Below are 21,653 nucleotides of genomic sequence, written 5' to 3'. Positions count from 1 at the left end.
CCATTTATCCTAGCCAGTTACTGAACTTGAACACAAAAAAAGAGACTATTTTAAAACTCCAGAATTAAAGGGACAGCGCTAGTGACATGTAACAGTTCACAAAAGATAGTCTTTCTCTAGAGGAGCTGAATGGTCCTTCTTATCACTGGTTCCTTACAACACGGTGCAAGTTACAAAGCACGAAGCCTCTGTGTAAATTTAACCTAAAGCAAAACAGACAGAAAGAAAATGAAGTTAGAAGAGAACCATTCATTATTTAAGAAGTTTATTTACCCTGTTATATGTATTCAGATCTTAATGAAGTACCTTAGGATCTCCCTTAATGTATCCGAGTAAACAACATACAACATGAGGCCAGTGTACAAATTCTTACTAAACAATACATATGTGCAAGGCATCCATATAAAATTTAAGGCAAGTTAATGCTTTTCCTCTGTTTGCTACACACTGATGTAAATAAGACCTTTTTTCAAAATATCATCACACTGGCTCAAATTAAAGCTCTGATTTTAAATGACACTTAAAAGAAACAAGTGTCTGCTAATGCATAGTGGACCTACACCCTCCCCTCCCCCCAAATATGGAGAATATGACTGAGGTTTCATTCTGACAAGAAAAGGAAAACCTATACGTGGTGGTCTGTGTAATTCTCACACGGTCAAATCGGCAACATAAGGGCACATCAGCATAAAGCAACTGTAGCACTTTGCTTTCGTGAAATGAGTAGGTCAAAGAAGCAATATTCATTTGAAGGGATACATGTTTTCTATTGACAGTACAATTTAGGAATGTAACGAGTATCACATACTATGATTTTAATGTAGCAGTTGTAATTTTTAAATATTTAAACATTCAAGGCCTAGTTTAAGAATAAGTTACTAAAACTCACAATAGGAGTTATTTTAATACTTTTACTCAGTGCTTACTATGAACCAAACAGTATTAAGCATTTCAGTTATCTTTCATTTGTGTTCATAAAAATCACTTAACATTTGTATTCCCACCTAACAAAAGGAGAAATGCATTCAAAAAATTAAATAATTCATTCTAGTTCATACAGCTAATTAAATACAGAGTCCAGATTTTAAACAACCGAATCAATCACACTTTGCAGGGGTCTGTCTCCTGTGACTGCCCACAGGTCAAGTGCTCATTAAAGCCCAAGTGGTGGGAGCAGGGAGGAACCGGGTTAAACGCTTTAGAACACGCCTGCCTAGCTCCCGTCTAAAGTCTCCACCTGAAGGGCCTCTGGCTGTGGCAGGTGCCGTGACTCACTGCACTGAAAAGAAACCTCCATTCTTCTGTTCTACTTCTCTGTGGGGGCTTTCACTTCTTGCTAGGAAGAGCACAATAAAATCCTCACCACATTTTCCAATCCACCTGCACCAGTAATAAAGCTCAGTACTTTATTCTGTCCTACATTTGGCTCCTGTTTCTGTTCTCAATTAGTTAAAAACCTGGAGAGTTGCAGAAGTGACTTAACTGTACCCTGCTGAACCTCCAACTGACATGTGAAGTACAGTTACAGAAAGACATGCGTTTGAGATGAAGCTGTCATTAATGAAACACTAACATCACAAGAAACACAGGGATGGGTGTTACCATTTACAAAATAAGCCAGTAACATAATTTCTTTTTATGTTTAACTCTGAGGTTTCAGACATAGTGTATTTTTGAACATGTACTTACTTCAATCTAAAATATTCAGACCACTAGTCTAATACTCTGACCACTTTGGAGAAAAAAAAAAGAACAAATCAGCAACACCACTTTTGCTGCTGCTCAGAAATCGGTCTCTATCAGTGCACTCAGTCCTACATTCTAATCCCAAACTTTAGAGCCTCACCCATCTCTCCCTTCATTAATAATACAGGAGCCTTCCTTAGACCTTTCCTACACTGATGAGCCAAACCGGAGCCATTCCCCAGTGTACTGAATGCTCTTCTCTGTTATTCCAGGAACTTCCCTGATTATACCCCAACTATCTCCTAGTATTGTTCTCAACTGCTCACTAGCTGGTAAAGACCAACAGGGCAGAAAGCAAGCTGATCATGGCAAACCAACCAATTATGCAGCCAGGGCTAAAGCTAAGGAAGAAAGGAGCAACAGGAGTGTGGGGGGGGGGAAGGAAACAGGCAATCAGCATTTCTTGGCAGCTATCGCCTCCCAACAAAAGTACAGGAACACATCACTAGTCCAATTTACAAAGGCACGAGACTCAAATTGAATAAATTTCCCCAAGGCTACACTATAGAAACATGAAGAAGAATGTGATGTTCCATGACCTGTCTGACCAATCTATTTTTTTTCAAACCAGTAAACACATATCCCCAGGCATAAACTCAAACATGCTGGGGATACACTAAGAAAACGAAGGTGTATCCCCTGGCTCCCTTTATTCACCCCGGCTTTCCATAATTAACAGACCAGCAGGGAATTTTTTTTTCTTTTCTGGTTGTAGTTAACATATTTCTCCATTTATATCATCAGGATGCAATGAAATGCAACATTCATATGAATTCCGAAGGTAAAACAGAATTTAAGAAATTTTCAAGCTGGTCTCAGGTATATCTGAACTTTCAAGAAGTACTCTTACTCCACTTTGCCTTTGAGATTCTTTGCAGGTAGTTTAAGAAGCCCTATTTTACACAAGTTTTGGAGGGTAAAACCCTCCAAAACAGTTGGGTTTGTCTGGATTTTCCAACAAATCTGGAAACCTCCTCTGACCCTTCCAAAAAGAGTCGATTACTCCCTCTACAGCGTTTCTACAATGTTTTATATTAACTTATACTCCTACTCTACCCTTTATCATACCACGTATTTATGTGTCTATCTCATCAATGACAACGCATTCCTGTTGGACAGCAACTATACTTTACTCACTTTTGTATTTGCAGCTCCCAGGAAATTGTCAGGAACATAGTACACCACCTGACAAGGTCACACTTGTCAAATGAATGAATGATGAATGAATGACTAAAAGACCAAAATCATTTCTCTCTAGAAAGATCATTTCAACAGAGAATTTTTTAAATATTTTGGTTATATAAAACAAGCCACACTAATACCAAATGCAATCCCCTTTACAACTATAATGGGGCTTGGAAGGCTAATTCACTCATCCATAGTCAAGAAACCACATTACACAAATTTAATATAAAGACAAGCTAAACACTTTCGACACACAGTTCTTTATGTAAAGTACATCCTTTCAAATCATAGAATTTCTGACAATGCAAAAACAAAACCATAATTAAAAAGGAAAACCTTCACCAGCGATGCCCAACATTCTGTTTACCCCAGCACATCTTATTAAGAGCAGCAGATCTGAAGACACAGCAAATTGGGATCACATACATTAGTCTGGCTTTAATCACCTCTGCTCTACTTGTAGTCCTATACTTAAAACCTACTTGTTTCTCCAGAGGGCAAGTATCACCACATTATGCAGTCTCAAGAAAGGCCTTAATTACTTTGGGGGGGGAGGACTACAGTTATTAATAACAGTGCCTATGATCTTCCTAGCTTTTCAAAGCTTTACACAGGTGGTCAGAATCCTCAAGACAGTGTGAATGAAAAATGGATGAATGATCATTTTTAAAAGAATGAGCAACATTTTCTCCCATGTGTTAAGAAGGTTTCTATTTATTTTAGTATAAAATTTGCATGTTCTAATATTACCATGTGAAAAATTTTAATGTCCTATATTTTATTAAATATGACGCATACTTGGATGCGCACATTTCCATTTTTAGGCTACAAGAGGTGACTAAGTAGCATTTTATTCATTAATGCCCCCACAGGGCCTGACACATTGTATATAACTAATAAACACTTGATTCGGCTGCAAATACTTAGGTTTGTATTATATGCCTACATACAGACACTGCTCTAAGCACAGGCTATCAGCATGGTAAACCCAACGGACACGGCGCTTGCCTACATGTAGCCTTCAGCCTTGTGAAAAAGGTAGAAATCCAACAAATAAGCAGAAAAATACATACTTATCAAGTGTGCCAAGTAAAATAAGGAAAGTAACAGAGTGATAGTAGTAGGTGGGGCATGTCCTAGTTTAGAAGGAAATATTAAGAATGCCTCCCTGGAAGACATGACATTTGGGATGAGAATCTTCATCCAAAGACTAGAAGAAGAGATCATTCCAGGTTATGGGAATGGCAAGTGGAAAAGGCCCTAAGGTGAGTTTCAGAAACTGAAGTCAGGATAACTTGCCCACAGAAAACCAGAAGTGCAGATGTCTCAGAAAGTGGCAAAAAGCCAGCTAATGTATACTTTTTTGTGCCACACGTTAAAGATTTAAGGCACAGGAGGCAAACACAAGGCCCGCAGGCCGAATCCGGCCCTCCACCTTGTTTGTACCCGGCAGCAACACCGAGCTCTCGCTCAACTGTTAAGGAGTAGTTACATGTATACAGCCCTAAAATTACATTCGGCCCTTTGAAGGCAACTGTGAGGTACATGTGGCCCCTGGTGAAAATGAGTTTGACACCCCTTAAACTTTAAGGTTTTATTATAAGTACAGTGAAAAAAATCTAAAATGAAGCATTATAGATGAAGTACATCCAAAAAAGACCAAGAATTAGAATACCAGAATGCTCAGTGCATAAAGGTACACACAGATTTCAAGTTATATATTGAATGTATGTATATGTTATATTTTCATGATCCCCTACTTTAAATGACTTTTTCAATTAACCTATCATCTACCAGACATGGTCACGCTCTCTTCCCTTTCATTTTATACATCCACACTAACAGAGAAACGACTGAACAATAAAATGGTCAAATAAAAAGAAGAATAAAAGTACATGGACAAGGTTTAACTGGGAAATCAGCCTCTGAATAACACAGTGGGTTGGGGTAGAATAGGGACATTCTGAACTGTTTACATTTTAACTACATTCACTGTTATATAAAATCAAAACACTGACTATAATTATTAAATTTCTCACTGGATCCCTGGCTGGTGTGGCTCAGTGGATTGAGCATCAGCCTATAAACTGAAAGGTTGCTGGCTCAATTCCCAGTTGGGGCACATGCCTGGGTTGCAGGCCAGATCTCCAGTTGAGGACATGTGAGAGGCAACTGACTAATGTTTCTCTCTCATATCAATGTTTTTCTTCCTCTCCTTCTCTCTCCCTTCCTTTCTCTAAAAATAAATAAATAAAATAAAAAATTCTCACTGTAAAGCAATTAAAAATCATGTAATTGCTTGCCAAAACATCACCAAATCTTTTAGAAACTATTTCCACTTCATTTCAAAATGAAAAAGTGAGTTATCAACTATTATTTTGTGAGGTTTTAACCACCCTTGCATCTATGCCATGTACCTGAAACTCGGCAAGCTAGAGAGTTCCCTTGTGAGTGCCTCCCTACAGTACTCCGTCTGAGAGATATCCCCGCCAAAATGAGTGCAAGCATCAGTATCCAAAAAGGACCAAACTCAATGTTTTAACTCTATTAGATTTTTTTAATTTAACAAATTTTAAAATAAATGTACACAGTGATCCAGCAATCTAGTTGCAAAAATCTGCCCCAAATAAATACCCACCAATATGTAAAAATAAAATTACAAGGACAAACATATTAGCCCTGCTTCCAATGGAGTGTGGGGGGCAGTCTAAACATCTAACAAAAAGGAAACATCTCAGTAAGTTAAATGGTGTTATGTTGCCGCCAAACTGTCACAGAAAGACATCCAAAACATGCCAAGTCTACTATAAACTCATTTTTTAACATGTGCACTTACTAAACAATGTATGGGTAGAAGTAGATTTCAGTTTGTATTTGCATCCTTCTTTTAAATTTGTTACAATCAATACACTACTACCCGGGATTTTCAAATAAAGGCATAAAACTTTAAGAAATGATTATTTGAATATATAATTTTATATTTCTTTAAATAAAACAAATATTTTAATTATAAGTAAAACCTAAAAGAAATAAAATTTTAAATTATGTTTCAAAGTACTTTAGCTCTATTAATTCTCAAAGTAAGATGCAATTATCTCCATCTCAACTGGGATACTCATTTGCTGAACAGTCCCTGACCAGCAGACTCTGAAGTTAGATCTAAAAGATTATGAGGCATCTCCAGGTCCCCCCACATTTCCCAGACCCTATTGTCAGAAACAGGAGGATGGCAGAGAACACTGACAGATCCTCCTATCCCCAGAATCACAAGTCAGTGGAGCCTGTGAACCCCAGGAGGGTAAGGATCCTGGCCCTAGACGGCAAACAGTAGGAATGGGAAAGGGTGGTCCACCCCAACCCTGAGGGACAGGTGCGATCACCTTCCACACCACTTAGGTTGAGCATCTTAAACAAGGTGGACAATCTCAGCACACAAGTGCCAAAATCAAAGGGTAAATACCCTTGGCTGCCACAAACAAAAGAAGTGAATCAAGAGAAGTAGGTATCAGTCTGAGAATCTGACCTACTAAGAAGTCCGGAGGAGAGAACAAGGGATTAACACCGCAGAGTCTCAGGAAGCTGCTCCACTACAAGAGACTATAGGCAAGAACAAGTGCCAGATACTTCCGATTAAAAAAATAATTTAATATGGAACATCTCAGGCCAATCTGCTCAGCCCCGGCCTACTGTAACGGTTAACAGTCATTACATCTGGAAAGAGAAGAGGAAGTGGGAGGAGGGGGCTGTTCCGTGCAAAGGAACTTTCATTTTTACTACACATATATAGAGAGAGATTTGTGTATTTGCTGAACCTTTTACCAAGAGAATATGCTGCTGTGGTACTGATGTGATATTTTTAAACAAAAACTAAAAAATATAAATACCTCTAAAAATAATGTACAATTTTGTGTGAACAGGTTTAGCATAAGTGTCCTGCAGGGAATACAGTAAAGAGCAGAGAGTAATGATGAGTACATGAAATGACAGCATAGTAAATACTTTGTACTAACATTATTAAGTACTTACAAGTCAGGCCCTTGTCTAAGTCCTTTATATATATCAATGCATTTAAGCACCACACATTATTAACCCCTTTTTATCAAGATGAAACCTAAGGCACAGAGAGCTTATGTAACTCTCACAAAGTCACACAGCTAGTAAGTGATAGAGACAGGATTCTTACAGTCAATCTGATTCCAAAGGACTCATTTTCAATCACAAAGGCATACTGTCTCTCACATTATCTGTAAGAGGAAAAAGAGAAACGAGTATGAAAATCAGAGCATAATGAGAAAATAAATAACCTGATTTAAAAATACTGAAAGACCTGAACAGGTAGCTCGCCTCCAAAAAACACATAGAGATAGCAAAAAAAATACAGGAAAAGATTCTCCACATCATACGTTATCAGGGAAATGCTAATTAAAACAATAATGAGATACCACTATACACCAACGAGAACGACCAAAACCCAGAACACCGGCAACACCAAGCTCTGACAAGGATGTGGAGCAGCAGGCAGGGAGGTCCACCGGTGGTGCCCAGCGCACCACTGACGCTCCATGTGCACAGTGGGGGAGGCTGTGCGTGTGTAATGGCAAGGGGTGGATGGGAACTCTCTGTACTGTCCGCTCAATTTTGCTGTAACTTAAAACTGCTCTGAAAAAAATAATTTATTCAAAAATGTAAAGTAAATTAAAAATAACAGCATCATGGGGTTTGATAGAAGCAATAAGATAAAAGGGTTGCTCACATGACTTGGAAGCCTGTTGCAACTTTCCTCCAGAGGTTTGCTGACAGTTCAAATGAGTGGGTAACCAGGGCCTTTTCTGGCCAAGCATCTCTGTGAGTCTGACATTCCCGAGAACACCAGGTTGGGGGTGGAGGTGTTTGTTGCTCCAGGTTCAAGTTCACCAACTGAGCACTACTAATCTGATAAACCACTTTCCACACGTCTTTGGTGTTCTTGCTGCCGCTACCAAACTGCAATTCCTATGACAGTTTTTTCCTTCACCTGCTGCCACTGTAGCAGGTTTCTGTGAAATTCTTCTTCATAAGAAGTTTCACTTCAGAGAAATTCTATTCTCTTCCTTTTGACACCTTTCCTTGGCACTGCAGGCAGTAAGATGAGGAGGGGACCAAACCACAAGAAAAAAGGGTGGGGGAAAAGGACAAAGGAAGTCTACCACCAATCATTTCAGCCGAGTTCCCAGAAGCTGTGATAAGCACGGGTCCACTTCACATCCCACTGGCCTGAACCTAGTTACATGGCTGCTCCAGCCTTCCAGAAAGGCTGGGAAATACAGTCTTGTGGCAGCCTCTGGGCCACCTGCAAATGCTATTACCACAGGAGAAAGGAAAGACAGCTCTGAGGGACACCCGGCCGTCTCTGCTACACTCACCCTTGTACCCTTACCATAACAACTGACACAAACAACACTGGCACTCAGGAAATATTTTATTATTTCTTAAGTCAACTCAATTGAAAAAAATCAAGCATTTACTGATAGCCTCCTATATAGAGTTCAAATTCCTCTGTTTGACAAGTCCTTCATAAACTCATATTATCCTCCTTATATAATCTTTTTTCTTAATATTTAAGGGCACTTAATGTGCTCCATAAAAGCACAGATCTTCTAACCCAACAGCCTGAGTTTTTGTTTTTAAGATTTCATTTATTTATACTCAGAGAGAGGGAAAGGGACTGAAAAAGAGTGGGACAGGATACCAATGTTCGAGAGAAACATCAATCAGTTGCCTCTCCCACACCCCTAACCAGGGACCTGGCCCGCATCCCAGGCAGGTGCCCTGACCAGGAATCGAACCAGAAACCTTTAGGTTTGTGGAATAACACCCAACCCACTGAGCCACACCAGTTAATGCCGAACTGCCTGAGTTTAAAAGCCAATTCTGAAATTTACTAACTGTGTGATCTCAAGTGGGTAACATAATTTCTCTGTGAGTCAGGTTTCTGACATGTGAAATAACGACCATGATAACAACACCAAGCCTCCAGGGTTGTGTGCAGAGCACAGGAAATGAGCACACACAGCACACTCAGAGCAGCAGCTGACGCGTGGGAACACTCGGTAAGTGGCCACCAGCTCCATTCCTCCCCAGCACTGCGGGCCGACCAACTATCCCGGGGTCTTCCCACTGTTCTTGAGACTTTATCAGATCCTGGTTCGAAGCAGTCATTTTTATTTTTGTTCTACCTCTTGAATTCGTGGTAACTATTCCAGTCTTTTGATCTTGAGACACGAAATTTTCCATAACTTCGTTTATACTATTTGGCCCCAACAGTAAAGCCTTTTTATTCTTCCCACTTATCTAACACCTTCAAGTCTCACCTTGAATCCTGACTCCCTCACAACATCTTCATTGTTTATCTTAATTCCAGTTAAACCCCAGTATGCACGGGATACCCCCACATGCCTGCACCCCCCGCACTCACCCCGCCCCTCCAGAGTGGAGATGGTTAAAGGTGAAGGGAAATGACCGGCTGCTCTTCATACACTTCACCCCAAACAACACACCACAGCAGAGTGGACACAGTGGAAGAAATGAGGGTCTGTCTTCTAATAAGGCAAACATTAAAGGGATTTGCACAATGTCGTCTTCTCACTAAATTGTTTTGCTTCAGAAATAGTTACCTTTCATTAAAATGTTATTTATGTTAACACGCGATGAGTTTAATACTGGTATTTCTAACCAATAAGCATTTTAAATTATCTATATTAGTTTGTCACAGAGTAAACAGACCCACATACATATCCAACATCCCACCTTTGGTCATGCTGTTCCCTTTACCTAAGGCACCCTTTTTCCTCTTGGCTCACACAGCTTAAAAACAGCTATCACTCCAACACACATTCACAGTTCAGATGCTTTTGTTTTATTCTAAATAAAATTTCTTCTGAGGAAAAAAAACAAAGCACCCTTCCTCTCTCATTTGGCCACATCTAGATGTTACAGTCCCTCAAAACTCAATAGCTGCCTCTTTCATCATCTTCTACTGCAAATGATTTCTTCCTACTTGAGTTGCCAAAGCACTTTATCTGAACCTGTCTCTCGATTAACATCTCTAAGTGATTTATCTTCCTTGAGTGCAGACTATTCAGCTTGCGTCTCCAGCTCGGCTGATAGTTCAGGTCAGGAGGGAGCTTGCAAAGACGGAAAGTATGCAGGAGGAATATATGTCCGCACGGAGGGAAATAAGCACAGGGAAAAGCAGGGTGTGGATGAAGACGAAGGACCGGGGGAGTATGGAACGGGTATCTGCACGGGAATCACTGGAGTCCAGCCAGATTCATGGAGAAGAGAAAGGGAAGGTCTGAGAGAAAAGATTACACATAACCGTTCTGAGAAAGCCAAGATCCCAAATAATTGAAGGCATTCTCTGAACAGTCAGTGGAATTACAGCAATCACAGCAGCCGACTTGCACTGAATGATAACTTTATGGTGAGCACAGTGCTCAGGACTTGGCCTGCTTTTTATGAGTTAATCTTCACAGGAAATCTATGTGCCCTCAAATCTTCACTGATTTCCTAGAAGAATGGGGACATTGACCTTTGTGTCTTAAAGTTGACTTGCACAACCTCTTCAGCAAGACCATACATGTCAGAGCAGAGAGTAGTCCAGAAAAAAAAAGTATTTTTATTGTTAAATGGCCACCATACAATAATGTAGCTCTGGCTACTGCGAATACAGGCTACTGAGTAAGCAGGGAGAAAGGTCCTCCTCTGACTGGTAGGATTTGGAGAAAGCTCGAGTCTTCTGGGTCCACTTGACTGCGGGAAAAGGGAGACTCGAGAAGGTCTAGGGGGACAGACACACGTGAGTTTTGTTTTCAGACCTGCAGGGAAGGCTAACACAGGGCAGGTGTACAAATCATTAGCCATCAGCTCTGAGGGCTATGGCACACCTCCAAGGCCTGCAGTGAAGGCTCCACAGACTGTCACTTTCCTGAACGTAACCCTGAAGCACATCAGTAAAAGGCAACTAGGTTGGCAACCCAGAAACCAGGGTGGGTTCCTATGTGCTTGGAGTTGTGAGAAAGGAACCCAGAACTGTCCCTGTGACCACAAAGAGGCGCTGAGAATACCTGGGGACCACCTGAAGCATGGGATTAAAAAGAAAGGGGTGTGTGAGGTATGAGAACTCTGAGTCCATTGGTAAATGGCCAGGACTCTAGAAATTGCTGCCAAAAAAATCATGCTCTCCAAAAGTCAGGCATTAGTATGTCTTTTCCCAGGAGCTCTTAGTCTAGGAGCCTGGACCAGGCAACACAGAGCAGGGTCCAGCAACTCAGGAGACACGTAGTTAATGCAAATACCTCGATTCTTCCTAATCACAATGTAAAAAAGAAAAAACTTAGAACCCTCAGCAGACACCACCTGAAACCAAGATGCATGGGCGGGGTGCTTACATACCAAGTATAAATAAGTTTCTGGTACTGTTACTAGACTTGGGAATTTTGTTTCATTGTAGGATTTTATATCTATAATCATACTGTTTTCTCTTTTAAATGGAAATGTTTTCAAATGATCTACTACTTAAAGGTTCTAATGATCCTACCTGCAGAACTGTTTTGGCTGATTATTATTTTAAATTGATCATTTTTAAAAACTCTGGTTATTTCCATAATTTTAAAACCATTCTGGCATTTGAGTCAATTCTGGTATTGTATTGCTTTTATTAAAATTGTCATCTAAGTTTGGTCTCAACTATAATTTTTCCTTCCCATTAGTTTCCTTAATTGAAATGTTATTTAATTTTAAATTCTTGAGTTGTTTAAATACTCAATCAATTTCCCTTGCTCTTTTTTTCCCTTAGCAATTACTTTATTTTTTTATTAAGTTTATTGGGGTGACGTTGGTTAATCAAATCGTACAGGTATCAAGTGTACATTTCCATGATACATGATCTGTATGTTGCATTGTGCGCCCACCACCAAAGTCAAATCCCCTTCTATCACCATGTACTTGGCCCCCTTTACCCTTTACTAACCCCCTATCCCCTTCCCTTTGATGACCACCATTCTGTTGTCTATGCTTTTTTAAATAGAACTTTCATGTAATGTAAGTGCTCTTTCTTATAAAATCTGATTGATGAGTTTTGGTCAATGTTACCATGGCAAAGAAGTATATTCTAGATTTGCAGCAAATTTAATTCTTTCTAATGGGCATTTGTTGGTTGCCCCTGGCATCAATCATGTCCCTGTTCCTGTCCTTTCCTGACAGTGTTTGGAACTGTGCAACCATAGAGTTTTCAATTGAAGGTGACACTAGCCATGCTGCCCAGGGAACCAGGGCCCTTCTGGGCAGTGCCAACCCCGCCCTGGGAGACATGCCTGACAGAGACTAGGACGGTACAGACCAAAACTTTTCATTTGAAAAAGCCTTTTTCAAGACTCCACAATCAAATATACTGTTTATCTTTCTAAGAAAACTGCAATAATTTTACCAATACTTAAATTTTCTCCTAATAACACCCAAAATAAATCTTTTGTTTATATTTTCATTGTGTATTTGGTGCCATGACAACTGAACGGATTTAGAGCACTGACAATGAAGCCAGTTATTTTTCCCCCACAATTTCTGCTTCGTTTTGGAGGTGAAGATCCGAAACCAGACATAAGAGCTGCGGTGGGTAGGTACCTCAGTTTTACTAGCTACAATCTTGCCAATGGTGGAATAAATTGTGCTGGAGACTTACACTTTGTAAAGGTTCATGCATTCTGAGAATAAATCTCAAGTGGTCATTTTTAATTAGTCTTTCACTAGATTTGGGGGGATGCATTTGTTAACATTTGCCTATTTATTATTTATTTGTTTTAATAAGTGGCTTTTGTGACCAGAAACTTTGCTACACTACTAAAACCTTCATCTTTCTGTTGTGACGGCCTAAGTTTATCTACAACCTCACACCTCTGCAGCAGGCATCTCTTTGAAACTGTGTTATGAAGTGGCTGCTTAACTTAGAAATCTGTCTTAAGCAAGTCCAAGTTCCATTTCTATAAGCAGGCTTTTATTTTATTTCTTAAAATTACTCCCAGCATTGAGATTTGCCCCAGGCTGACTAACCTGTATGATATCATCTCTTCAGTCCTAGATTCACTGATAATAAGAATATTTGGAATCCTTTCAGTAAATACTCTGTAATGTTTATTTTTCCCAAAGCAAGATTCAAATCAACGTTTCCCTCCATCCCTCAAATCTTCCTCTGCTATTATACCCTGAAATATTTTTAAGTTCTCCCTCCTGTGGATGCTAACTTTTATAGTCCTAAAATGAGGATACAAATGTTTCCTAGTAATTTATATTTCTTTGATATTTAAATAAAAATTTGAGCACCATAGGAAATTAAATAAATGGGTACAAATCACAATGTTGACTGTGTACATGGTTATCTTTTTTCCCCAGGAGTGCCACCATTTACATAGAGTGAGACAATTCAGCACTGCCACAGGTTATTTTACGTCCACATATGTGTACACAACCTGAGAAGTGGAGCGAATATAAACATTTCTCAAGTAAAACTGCCATCTGCTTTCAGTGCTCTTCAGTTTTCAGTAGAGCCTCTAAGATTTAACTACAAGAACAGACACACTGATGAGTTCTCTCTTCTATAGAAGAGCATCATAAACAGAATGAGAATACTCCCATTGCCCATGATGTTCTACACAATGAAGCAATGCCCAATGGGTAAACACTTCATAAATTCTCTTCTCCATAAGAGCTGAAAATTGGTTCTTAACATATATTTGACCTTGGAAAATCACAGGAACTAGCTTTTGATGCACACATTGTATAACAATGCAATTTCTCTTTTTGAAAGAAGAACTTAAAAATACTGCAGTGGCTAACTGGATCTTAACCATAATTTCAGGAAATACAATCAATACTGGGCCTTTCTTCTTATATATGGGACAACTGTTCTCTTTTTAGTTCCATCTCCAATTAAAATCAATACATTTGGTTATTATTTGCACTAAAATAAGTTTATCTATATGTATAGATATAGCTTAACTCTGCATGGTTTTCATAGAAATCTCTTGTATTAGTTATCTATTGTTGCATAACAAATTACTACAAACTTAGTGGCTTAAAACAATACTTATCATAAGCTCACAGTTTTCCCAGGTCAACTACCTGGTACAGACTAGCTGGACCCTCTGCTCTTGGTCTCATCAGGCCAGGACTGCCACCTCAGGTAAGGGCCAAAGTTGACTTCAGCTCACTAACCTCGGGCAGAATCTAGCTCCCTGCATCGGCAGAACTGAGGCATTCACCATCTAGATTCCAGAGGCTGCCCTGCCACCCCCTGCCATGTGGCCCTCTCCAGAGCAGAGCAGTTTGCGACCTTTCAGGACACAGAATGTCTCTTTAACTTCTCATCGCTTCAACTCCTGAAATTGCATTTTAAAGAACTCATCTAGTTATTTGGTTCTCATGCCAATCTAAGGTAGTTTTCCTTTTGCTTAAATCAATCAGTTGATTGGGAAGCCTAATTATGTCTGCAAAATCTCTTTTGCCATACATGTTATAAAATCACAAAAGTAAAATCCCACTGTATTCACAAATCCCATTCACACACCAAGGAAGACTATTGTTCAAAGCATGTTCACCCAGACCGAAATAACTATATAATATTACTTTATAATTTATTGTATATGTAATTATATAAAACATTGAGCATTATCACGTTCATTCCAGAGGCAGGAATCTTGGAATTCTGCCCACTGCAACTGTCTAGCCAATCAATGGCAACACAAAGATCCCACTGATTACATGAAAATCATACACAACTGACACTTAGACAAATATGACTATGGTAATAGCTCTCATTCTTTTTTTATTTCTACTGGGTTTCAGGAACTGTGCATTGTGAGTAACTAAACTGAGCCTGAGACTTTACAATACCCTGTTGGTTAGGTGGTATTATTATCCCTAAAGTTCAGAGGTTAAATGTCACTTTCAAGGTCAGACAGCCTTTGAAGGAGAACACCTGAGATGAATCCCAAGTTATCTAATGCCAGTGCCTATACTCCCTCTGGATAAGCCTATTTTTCAGCCTCATGCAAGCCCATTTGTAGATGCAAAGGCAGGAGGGAGCTATTGGAATGACAGCTGTTTAGAAGCCTTCAGTCTTGGGTGGAGGTGCAGTGAGAGGACGAGGGTCTAGAATATGAGATTCTCAAGGGCAGACTTAACAGCTGTCTCCCGCTGTGCAAATACTGAGTTGTGATTCAGAACTGTGGCAGGTAGGGTAAAGTTATGACAGGTAGAGATGGACTCCCCATCTGGTGCGGCTGGGATGCTTCTGATGTGCTAGAGAACCGGGGAACTGCACCCCCGCAAGACCTGCCACCAGGATTGCCTTGGGTCACATGATCAACTAGAACAGGCCGTGACTGAAACTTTTCAGAATATGGGAAATGGTTATAAATTCAACAGTATGGCCAACATCAAAATGAACCCAAACAAATATACCACTCTATACATACTAATAACCAAGACAGATTTACCCCTTGAAACACACAGCTGTGCCAGGAAAACAGTTTGAAAAAAGCAAGTACTCTAGACAAATGGACCACTCCAAACCCACTGAAATCTCTGGACACAAATTATTACAGACATACAGTATGCAATACTCCAGACAGAGTCAGTTCTCATGCACTAGCAAACTCAACATAATGGCAAATTGATGCATAGCAATAACTCCAAACACACCAAACTCTCTGGGCATTTTCTCGTCAAAATAACCCACGCATGTACAGGGATTCACACGCCCACTTCAACTTAGACAAGGAGGAGGGAGCCAGACTGGAATTTCTTTTTGTTTCAAGAAGTGAAAGAACTGACCCACTTCAGAAAAGTTAAGCTTCCCCATCTTGAAATGGGCAGGAGGATGACAACACTGGAGATCCATTCCAGTCCACACCCACAATTCCGTGAGCGGCTGGTGTGCCCTCCTAGACTCCAGAGGGCCACAGCATGGCAGAGGGACCAGGGAAAGATTCGATCAGTTATGCACGCCCACCCTAACTAGTTCCACCCTGCTCCTCCTTAGTTGTTTAGATAATCTATACCCCTCTTGGGTAACGCTGAAGCTATGATATTCCTGAGGGGAGAAGCCATGTCCTTGGGCCCCTGGGCTGCCCCTGGTCCTCCTCCTTCTGCTCTCCCAGAGCGGTCCCATGGGATCTAGAATGAGAGGACCTTTCGGTGGGAGTTTTCTCCTTTTCCATTCCCTTCCTAAGGGCCTCAGCCTGGCGCTGGGAGACTGTTGGGCCTCCATTCTGTTCACTCACGTTGTCTTCACTCTGCCAGGCTGAGACGAAGGGACCAGTTCCTGGGCCTTCCAAGGTCTCTGTACCAGGGCTGCTGGCCGTCTCCCCTCCTGCATCCACACTCACCCTTGGGTATCACTGCCGCTGGCCCTGGTCCTGCCCCCTGCTCAGGCCCTTCTGGTGCCATGGTTAGGACAGACAGTGGGTGCCTGAGCACAGAGTATTTGCATGAAGCATGCTGTTGGACACCTTCCCCACCAGCATAACCAAGAGGTGGCCCAAGACACCTCAGTGACCAGGGGGAAGCTCCTGGCGCTGACCTTGGTTTCCTTCTCCATGGAGCTCGGCCTATGCCAAGAGGAGAAATGGGTGAGTAGAGAAGAAAATGTGTGAGACTAGAAAGGGTTGTCACCTGTCTCCAAGAGCTTATGATTAGGAGGACCCTTGAAGTCACCAAGTGCAGTCTCCCAGTGGGTGCAGGAACCCCCTGCGTTGCTGGGTTGCTGCCCACAAGGGTTGCTGCAGCTTTGCTCCAACAGTTCCAGGGCCGGGGAAAGCATGAGTGTGATTAACCAGGATTAACCACACTTTTACATTATGCTCTTGTCTCAGCACATCCACAAAACAGATTCCCAAAGGGAGACTGTGATCAAAAGCAATGTCCATTTTACATTCTGACAACTATTACCAATTGTGCACCTGTGTGCAAAGCATGCAGCAGCACTGCAGACTTACGCAAAAATCAGCGCGTGGCTCAAATAAGGAAAGGGCTTTCTCATAGTTAAAAATGTTCCGCAGCAGATCAGACTGCCTGAGTCCACAGGAGCACATAAGCACATTCTGGAACAGCCTGGATGGTCAGTGTGCTGGTGACGGTTCCACAGCATCAAGTAGGGGCCAGAGGAGCTGAGGTCTGAGGGACATCCCCAGTGTCAGGGGCTCCACACAGGGGCTCATCTGGCCTGAGCCCTTCCTTCCACGGGCAGCATGGCCCCCATCGGCCTAGAGGAGCAGCCTGGGAGACTCGGGCCCCACCTCTGAGAGTCTCTGCGAAAACATATTGCTGGGCTCTGCCTGGCCTCTGCCTCCAGCACAGCTGTGCCCATCCTGTCACAAGCTGATACAGCGAGGGTACTGCCATGAGCCTCCACTGGCGGTCTCAGGAAGAACACCAGGTCTTCCCAGGGTGCAAACAGTTCTGCATCAGAAAGGGGGCATAACTGTGGGTAAAACAGGGCCCGTGGCCAGCTTCGAGGGGATCTGTTTTTTCTCAAGACTATAGATGGACTTTACAAACTTGAGAGGGAGCAGCCTGGTCAGCTCCAAGCTCATCTCTGACTTGAGTCCTCTTCCCAGGATGTGGCCGTCATGTTTGGCACTGACTGCACAGCTGACAGCCAGTCATGCCAGCAGCATGACATCAGATGTTGTGAGGTCAGGGCTGGTGTATGCGACACCCGGAGGGACCATTTGCACACTGTTGTGCACATCAGTCACTTCTGCTGATCTGGATGAAGTTACTCAAACGCAGGAATGCTCTTGAACAGGGCGATCTCGCCCTCACACGGCTGCCACGGCGGCCTCCCCATGGCTGAACAGAACGAGAGCTGCATGTGGCTGCTCCGGGAGCTGCCCTGCCACAGAGTCTTGCTACCTGAGTCTCTTTCATTAAGACAACTGCACATCCTCCCTGAACCTCTGCCTCCGGCTGAACCACAGCTCCCCACAGGCCACCTTTAGGCTTTTGCTGTCCATTGCGACCTGCAGTCAGCTGTCACGTGCTGCACTGCGTCCTCAGCCCCACAGCTGCCTGTCAGGAAGGGACAGCGTCCTGCTGCTAATTGCAACCTCGCAAGGGTGCGGAGAGCACCAGATTCTTCTGTGTGTGCCGTGCAAAACACAGGTGCGCTTCCTCAAGGCCCTTGTTTTCAGGCGCTCCACAGGCAGCGACCAGCAGCCCCGGGAAAGCTCTTACTAATCTAGAAAGGTGACACTAGTAGGTAGCAAGTACCTATTATACATATGTACCAAGGTATAAAGTAGGCTTTATAAGAATTCAACGTATTTTTGAGCTTTTGCTTAATATCTTCTTTTATCGTTATGACAGAATTTCTGTGAAACGTGAACTCCAGTCACCAAGCTGGGATTTAAGAATGTGCGTAAAAGTTTGGCGGGGAAAGCGGTTCCAAGACTCTCCTGACCCTCCCCCTCAAGCCTGCATTTGGTTGTCCACATCAGTGAACTGTCTTCTCAAAAATGCACTTATTGCACTTCTTCACTGTTTTCTGGAAATACTGATTTGCTATTTGTTGCCTACAGGGGAACAAATAACTAAGCTGCATTAAGAGTTTATTAGGTTAAACTGAAATTAGTATTTATGTAAGGTAAATTTGGCTTTTATTTCTCAATAAAAGGTGTTTATCTCAGTGTTTCAGACTTTTGGTTAGAAGAGTCTTGTTCCAGGGTTTCAGCTTGCCTCTCCTAATTTAGACTGCTGACCCATTCTTCAAATAGACATGCCAGGATATTAAGCCTTCATGTTTTTATAGTTTCTGTGGGTTTTTTGTTTGTTTCTTGTCATTTTACTGCTACAATTACTGAAGGCTTTTTACCTTACTTAGTGAGTAGATTCTCTGAAGAATACTCTAAGCCTACTGTTCCTGTCCCGGGAACAGCTATAGGAGTATCCCTCTGCCCAAATCAAATAATGCAATTTCTGTCCACTTTCCTGTTTTGCATTTCAGTTTTCCAGCTCTTGCTTCAACTATCTTAAGTATTTCTTTCAGGTGGGTCTTCCCATGGCATTGCACCCTGAATGCCACTGCTTAATTTGAAATGAGCATATGAAATTGATTACAGGCAATGAGTCATAATGAGACTTTTACTGTGTGTGAGAAGAAAGGTATGCTCTATTAACTTGAGGTGTGAACTTGAGAGAACAGGAACCTAGAACTCCTGAAGACTGCCATGTGAAATCTGAGAATGAAGGTAACAAAACAGAAGGCAGAGTCATAATGAACTTGTTTCTGAATGTGGCCATACCTGAATCAGGCCCAAAAGTGGGACTACTCTATTACAGGGGGCACTAAATTCTCTTTTTTTCCTTTTGCATTGGGTTTTCCCACTTATAACAGAAAATATTCTAAGTAACTCATTACCACTGCAGAGCAAATGCTGCAGCGGCAATGAGGGTGTGTGACCAAGGACCTTGGCCTGGCCTGACCAGTCAAGAAAGAGAAGTTACCTGCAAGTAGTGACGTCTAAGCAGAGATGTAAAAGGTGTGTAAGGAAGAGCCAGGTAAAAAGGGAGGAGCAGGGGCAGAGACTACATTTCCCAACAGAATGAAGAAATGTTAGAAGATTGGAAAGGAAGAGGGGAGACTTCAAAGGCCGTGTATTGGCATAAGTTATTTACCATTTAAAAAGGTTTTTTAATTAAAATTTTAACAAATACATATGGTCGAAATTCTGACAGTGCAACAGATGCTATTAATAAACTCTTCAAAATGCCCCCCAAAAGCAATGAGTATTTCTAAAAGTTCACAACCAATAACAAATTATATATATATATATCAAAGAACAAGAAACAAGAACGTAAGATGACTTTTAGAAACTAAGAATAGGTAGATAAATTTAACTGCGGACTTAAAGAGGACCTAGGAAGACACTAGGTCCCCCTGGTCTAAATTACCTCTTCAAAGTGCTTCCCTCAGAGTTGTTGGTTATGAAGAAGAAAAAAATTACAACTACCTAAGCAGAAAAAGGACTTATTAAAAAGGTGTCTCCTAAAAAGCAAGGCACTGGACTTACAAAGGCTGCACAGTCAAGACTAAACCTTAAGCATGCCTCAACCTGTCCAGTGATGACACCTTTGCTGCTCCACTTCTGCTGGGCACAGATGTCGTAGCTTGCAAGACCCACACAACCAACAGTGTTGACACTGGATGCACGCCACACTTAGAATCACTGCCTCCAGTGCTTCTGAAACAAGAGGAAACTGTGGCTACTCCAACCACCCATCGCCAGAATGGATTCTGCTCAGTAACATCTTCATATGACTAGCTTCTGGTCCAAAACTGGAGGTGGGTATATTTGACTAATGAAAACCTAGGTATGTATCCATGTCCAAAATAAAAGGGGGGGTTGGGAATCAAGCACCTACCATTGTTAGTTTTTCCACTGAAAAGAAGGCACTGACTCACGAATCGGGGGATTTGCCAACTACAGGAAAAAGGTTCAAATGCTGAAATGATGAATGTTCACTACTCATAACAACCCTTACTGATGGCATTCAGACAACCACATCAGACTAAACAACAATTATCAAAACTACGTGGTACTCAGAGTCAAAGTGTTGTACCACAGATGACACTGCTTATAAAGGAAAAAATTAACTTTAGTGTAGAACTAGATTTTGTCATCACTTTACCCACTGATCAATCCCAACATCACTAACAGTAGGTCAATCAGATCTGTATCTCCAGATCTGAGGCATTTATGATATGCACAGTTATCATAATCACTGATCCCCAAAATGTTTTAAACAAGCCATTAGATCTAGCTTTCACCTTATAGGAAATACAAAGCAATGAAATAAATTAGACAAATTCAAAATGTGGAAAATTTAACAGAACAACTGATCATGTGTTATGAGAAGCAAAAAGATAAAGTGGGGAAATGTATTATAGATTTAAATGGATGTAAGAAATTTATAAAATATGCAGCTGCATTATCCTTGACTATATCTTGATTTGAACAAAGCAAGAGTAAAAAACACTGTAATGAAATGAATTGTGTTCCCCCCAAAATTCATGTTAAAGCCCTAACTGCTGGGTTACATCCTTTTAAACAGTGATTAAGTTAAATGAGGCCATTAGGGTAAGCCCTAATGCAATCTCGCTGGTGTCCTTATAAGAGGAAATTTGGACACACAGGGACACCAGGGATGTATGTGCACAGAGAAAGACCCTGAGAGAACTCAGCGAAAACGTGGCCATCTGCAAGCCAAGGAGGACGTCCTCAAGCCAAACAACTAAATTGACCTTCACCTTCCTATGACTCATCTTCAGTTGGATTCCAAATTTCATCTGCCGACACCTTGATCTCAGACTTCAGCCTCCAGAACAGTGAGAAAATAAATATCTGTGGTTGAAGCCACCTTGCCTGTGGTATTTTGTTATGGCAGCCCTAGTAAACTAATACAAACCTTTTAGGTATAAAGGGCAAAATTTTACTGTGGGCTGATTTTTTTATGATATTAAGAAATTGTTAATTTAGTTAGATGATGTAACACTATGAGAAAGTGATTATGGTTATACAAGAAAATGCTCTTATTTTTCAGAGACATGTTTAAATATTTAGGAATAAAATAAATCAATTTCTAATTTAGATGGTTATGTGGATACTGAGTAAACTATATTCTTTCTT

General features: G+C 41.3%; 1 protein-coding gene across 5 annotated transcripts in view; it reads right to left on the bottom strand.

The window, feature by feature from the left end:
• RABGAP1L (RAB GTPase activating protein 1 like) overlaps nt 1–21,653 on the bottom strand; it is a 425,645-nt gene that overhangs the window by 388,240 nt on the left and 15,752 nt on the right. For 2 of the 5 annotated variants that reach the window (XM_037145558.2, XM_037145560.2), the window contains one exon: nt 7,115–7,175. The exons of the other annotated variants lie outside the window; for them this stretch is intronic. The gene's annotated coding sequence lies outside the window, so the exon portion shown is untranslated. The remainder of the gene's footprint in view (nt 1–7,114; nt 7,176–21,653) is intronic. 5 annotated transcript variants of the gene reach the window in all.

This window comes from Artibeus jamaicensis, unplaced genomic scaffold (assembly GCF_021234435.1).
Source record: "Artibeus jamaicensis isolate MK-2021 breed Jamaican fruit bat unplaced genomic scaffold, CSHL_Jam_final contig_327, whole genome shotgun sequence".
In the NCBI taxonomy this organism is placed as follows: domain Eukaryota; kingdom Metazoa; phylum Chordata; class Mammalia; order Chiroptera; family Phyllostomidae; genus Artibeus; species Artibeus jamaicensis.
The sequence above is the reverse complement of the archived record's forward strand: the minus strand, read 5'-3'. Positions and strand labels throughout refer to the sequence as shown.